Genomic DNA, 6,009 nt, shown 5'->3' on the forward strand with positions numbered 1-6,009 from the left:
CTGAGCTAAGCACCATCTCTATCCTTGGGGATGAGGTGCAGGTGGTGGAGTGCTATAAATACTTGGGGGTGCACATGAACAATAAACTGGACTGGAAGCACCACACAGAGGCCGTCTACAAGAAGGGTCAGAGCAGACTCTACTTCTTGAGGAAGCTTAGGTCTTTTAATGTGTGTAGCAAACTGTTATCCATGTTTTATCAGACTGTTGTGGCAAGTGCCATTTTCTTTGCAGCCGTCTGTTGGGGCAGCAGCGTCAGGGCTTGTGACTCTAAAAAGCAGCGTCAGGGCTTGTGACTCTAAAAAGCTGATTAGGAGGGCTGGCTCTTTGCTGGGGACTGCTGTGGAGCCCCTGGAGGTGGTGATGGGGAGAAGGATGATACAGAAACTGTTGAACATTATGGACAATAACATGTATCTCTTACACAATCTTGCGTGTGAACAAAAGAGTGTTTTTAGTGGGAGGCTACGGCAGCTAAGCTGCAAAAAGGACAGATTTAAAAATACTTTTTTACCTACTGCAATTGCACTTTATAACGACTCCCCTTTAAGTAAGGACAGAAGACATTTAAACTTTTAAACTTTAGCCTGAGTTGCATATATCATATATCAAACTGTATTGTGGGCTCATGTTTTTTTGTATGGGTGGGATATATATGTATATATGTGTTGTGTTGTGTGTTTGTATGTATGCTGGCTGCTGGAACACCTAAATTTCCCTGCTGGGGTGAATAAAGTATATCTTATCTTTTATCTTATCTTATGTGTGTACTTGTTTCCTCGTTGCTGTACAGTGTATTTAGGGGTGCATTAAAAGGATATTAAATCTATAGCATTATTGAGACATTTTAGACCAAAGGTAACCATACCTATGTTAAAGGCAGGGCCTATGTTAAAGTCTACACCAACCCCCTCCCCCCTGTGCTCCCTCAAAAGCCACGCCCCTCACTTACATGCACGAGCGCCATTGCTCCAGAAGTGGGCCTCAGCTCATTGCTTGCATTGTGTAGAAACTATGTCGTCTCATGTCTCATTCAGGGGTAAGTAAACTTACAGTATGAACTCTGTCAGCAGAGATGAACTTTGAGTGTGGGCCAGTGTATGCAAGGGGTAGAGAACGAGCAGGGAGAGACAGGCAAGCATTAAATCAAATTGGTACCTCTTGGCGGACATTGGTCAAAGTTTTTACAGGCTTACAACTGCTACAGATGACGGATTTTCTTCATTACGTTTTCAGAACACATGAATTATTAATGTCTGTTAGGACATAAAGACAATTTCCTCTAACATCTTTAAAAGTGTATCTGGAGAAAATTAAGCAAGAACAGTGGTGGTGTAAAAATGTCCTGGCATAACGTTATGTGAATTATGCTATAGCTATAAAACAGCAATATTTAAAGCTACACACACCTCAATTTTTTAAAAAGAAATTAGATTAGATCCTACATTCTGTACAGAACATTTTACCATCTTTCAGCTCTTTGTTTTGGTCTTTCAGTTTCCCCTTGTCAGCCATGTTTCCTAAAAGTGGTTTAATAAAATGCACACTGACAAACTCAGACCTCATTATCAAGGACAGAAATAGAAAAACACAATAACAGCAACTAAGCTACTGAGAAAGCTCTGATGATCAAATGATAGGGGATACATGCACCGACACATGTACCCAATTGTATTAAAATGCTCAGAAACCTTTTTTTTTTTTTCCGAAATTAGGGTCTTTCATGATACAGTAGGTAGATCTTATGATAATCTATTGGTTTTGAATTTATCAGACCATTTAATATATGTGGGTTTCTCTTCTTTGACAACTCTACTTACTGAATGGTGTAAATGACAGAAACGATTGAAGGATATTTAGATTTACAGTGACTACATATTTCTGCCGGTTATACTTGCTTCATAGTACCACCCTTTTGCAGCCAATCTTCTGGCAGCCGATCTTTTTCCCATTTCAGCCAAAAACTTAAGGATTTAAAAATCTCTGCAACTTCCAACTAATTTTTTAGTTTGCCAAGTTTCAGAATTTATGATTAAAAAAATGTGTTTTAAATTAAAACGAACTATTTCTCATTCAATAATAAGAATGAATTAATTTTAAAGGATTTTAATTTCCTGCAATTACACTTGTGTTTTTGTTGCCTCTGAAATCAATAACCTTCATCCAATTATCGTTAGACACCCATCTGCTGCAAAGCCACTCATCACTTCACTCAGCGGGAAAATTCATCCAACTGTTGATAGTCACAAATCACTGTCTGATGGCAGATTTTCAATGTCACGTTTATCTGCATCACTAATGACTCTTAAATTAAAAAACACACAAAGAAACAGTTGAACTTTTGTTTGGCTCCGGCGTGCTTATAGAATGAGCTGGCACCATTACTAACTGTAAACGGTTTGTTTACACCGCCTGAATCTCCAGTCTTTAAATGAAATTCTGAACTTGTGAGAATCACACGTTTTTGTCTCTTCAAACAAAAGCTAAGTGCATTAAAATATGCTGGTCGTTTCTTTCTCTAGGTCTCTCCCCTTCCCTCATTCCCTGTCGGCAGACACAGCTCAGTCAGAATTAAATTTAAATGAAGTGACATGGGACACAACTTAATGAGAATTTGTTTGTGCTGCCAGTAATTAGTTTGTTAAAGCAGAACGAAATAAGCGCGTCTCACGAAATATTAAATTGAATATTAATTAAATTACAAATGGAAATCATGCTTGAATGCTATGAGCAGCTATCAGACTGTGGCTATGTATCTGTGGATGTGTTTTTAAATGGAAACTGTGTCATTCATGGTTGCATATGCAAGAAGTTTAATTTGTGTCTTTGATATGGATTGTTTTTATATTGTTTGTTAACACAAACACATTCTCTTTCAACTCGTATAATACATGAGGCTGGTCTGTGGCCTTAGGGTTCACAATATGTAGATCTCTACTCTATAGAATCACTTCCACACTTGCTGGGTTTGAGCTTTATTGTAAGTTAGATATGCAATGTCTGTTTAGACTTTCCAAATAAAGCTTTCAAGTTAGTGAAACAAAATGAGAAAATATCCAGAAACACTTTCAGAATGAAGCTTGTCAACAAAAGTTGTCATATTCTGATTTTATATGTGTAACAAGCATGGAAAAGTGTTAATGTTTCAGAATTTTAGCAGTTTCGATTGAATCAAGGCATAAAAAAGACTGGATACATTTACCAGAGAAATTGAAGTTCTGGGTTCAAATAAAGGCTAAGCTACATAACTAGCGGACAAAGTTTAGGTAATGATTGTCCAAGCGCTGAGTTTAAGTTTCAGAATGATTCTATTGTGACTACAGTGCCTTATTTGGATGTGTCAACAATTGAACAAATTGCTTTATTTGACACTTGCATAGAAAGAACATATGGAAAGATGAGTTTACATTGGTTGAGCCCAAATCACAGCTTTGTGGTATATATTCATGATGTTTTGTAGCCTCCCAGACTTGGATGTGTCAGATGCATGGAGGCAACCAGGTAATGAGATGTGCAAGTCCCATGCATCAATTTCAAACCCCATGTTCTCATTCCATGGCTGGCTGTCACTTCTGAAGCCATGACACATGGCATCAATGAGGACTATCCCTCAAACAGCAGGAGGTGGGAAGATGGAGACAAAGAACACAGGGTGAGAAGACAAGGGCAAGAGGGTAACAAGTGCTGAGGAAAACGCTGGAAAATCTCAGTTTAAATAAACATAAGTGTTAGAACACAGAGTGAGAGAAGACTGAAATTAAAGAGGGTTGAAAGACGCAGCGATAGCGTATCACAGAGGCATGTAGCAAAGTGTGTGTGGTCAAAGTGTGTGAACTCTGTGTCGCTACTAATGCATGTGAACAGGAACCTGGGTATTGTCTGCACACAGAGTGACAGAGGAACTGGATGATTAATTCAGTGTCCTCACTCCATGATCTTCACTGTTCAACATGCACTGCCTGTTTACAATGCCTTTGTGTGTGTGTGTGTGTGTGTGTGTGTGTGTGTGTGTGTGGGTGTGTGGGTGTGTGTGTGGGTGTGTGTGTGGGTGTGTGTGTGGGTGTGGGTGTGGGTGTGGGGAGAGAGAAGACTCAACCCCTTTAATCCCACATATGATTATGTCTGTGTGAATTTGCATGTTTCAGAACACACACACTAATCCCTCCAGGGGCAAATTTATCAGAGGATCTGTGCTGCTAATAAAAGAAGCCTCAAGGCAAGCTTTAATAGATACATATAAAATATGACACAACACAAATAGTTAACTGTGCGACATGGGGAAGTCCCAATTAGCAGAAAGGGTTATATTTTTATGGAATTTAAATGCATACTACACATGAATGTTTGTAGCAGCCTGAAATTGCTCGCCTAAGGGGGAACTTGGTATTCTGGGTGGGGGGTATGAGACAAGTCAGAAATAAATTCAGCATGCAGCTTGACCAATGACTCCTCAGTGACTTGAAGAGGTTGCTGCTTCTTGACTCCTTCATCCTTCAGAACTGTCTGCACAGGTGACATCCTCTTGCCTTTTGTAGAACTCACATGGGTACGGATGATGCTTATATACTGTAACCCTACCTCTATGATCACCCAGGAAGCTTTCTAACAAGCCTCGACAGACTTAGACACTCTCCACAAATTCACAAACCTACTCAAGGCTGGCACAGACGCTGAGTGGTTAGCATTGTTGCCTCACAGCAAAACAACACAGGGTTTGATTTCAGCAGCCTGTTGGGGCCTATTTGTGTGGAGTTACATTTTACCCATATGACTTACAATTCCCTTACATGTACTCTAGATTCCCAAAGGGTACACGTCAGCATGGCACGGCTGGTACTTTCATACAAATATGTATGCATTAACATTCCTCTGATTTCATCTCCACAGCAAGGAAAGATAAGACCCTGTGTGGTTGCACAGTGAATACTGAATATGTCTACAGGGGGAAAATGAAACACCACCACCCCAATTTTAATGGCTTGGACAATGAGGGTGTATGAATAATGTACAAGTACAGTATGCTTTCAGTACACAACACAAGTATAGTCTTGATTTTAGTGGCAAAAAGAAAAGTTATTGAAGAGCTTGAGGAAAAGCAAAAAAAAAAAAAGTGCCATTCTCATATTATGAAAGGACAGTTCAAAATACTTGAAAACATACATCATCTCTCGAGAAACATGTCTATACTGCTCAAGTTGATAAATGGAAATGGTTAGCTTAGCTAAGTGTGGCTTGGTTTATCATTAAATACATCATGTAAGTTAAATCTACAGTAGGCAACATTATTCCATTAGGATTTTTGTTAAAATAAATTGTGATCATTGCATGTCACTAAAAAGATTTGATTGAAATGGTTCTCCAAATAAATGTGTTTGATCTGTGTATGTATGCACCGATTTGTATTTATTTATTTTTTACATTGTGTATATTCCTATTATTTTATTGCTATCGTATCGTTTTTCTTATATTTAATCCCTCTAGATATGTTGGTTTTAACTTGGTGCAGATTCTACTTCTTTTTTTTTCTGTTGTAACAACCAAATTTTCCCCAATGGGGGAGCAATAAAGTTGTATTTTATCTCACCTTAATCTTCTGGTCGAAATCGAACAACCAATAGGGAATAATTTACACTTAACTAGCCAGTCAGAGGGATGAGAAACATTGAGAAATCTCAATACAGGAAAATCACTGAAAGCGAAATAATCTATACCCCACAGTAATTATTGTCCTGCCCAAACCATTGGTGCATTAGCATCAGGCCCCAATAGACCCATAAGGATAAGATGTTGAGAGGAGGTATGGATAGAAGGGTGGAGTGGTAGACAAAAGGGTGGATCTACTCAACCAAATAGAATTAGCTTATTGATCTCTTTTGGGTGTGCCGTTACAAAAGGGCAGTGACCTTGCAATTCCCCAGGGGAGTATGGGGTAGATGGCTCATACTGTGTTTAAATTCTGGGTTGCATTTTCCATTATTCTGGTTCACCCTCAAACAGGGTAAGATAAGT

The sequence above is a fragment of the Labrus mixtus genome, chromosome 2 (genome assembly GCF_963584025.1).
Source record: "Labrus mixtus chromosome 2, fLabMix1.1, whole genome shotgun sequence".
Classification (NCBI taxonomy): domain Eukaryota; kingdom Metazoa; phylum Chordata; class Actinopteri; order Labriformes; family Labridae; genus Labrus; species Labrus mixtus.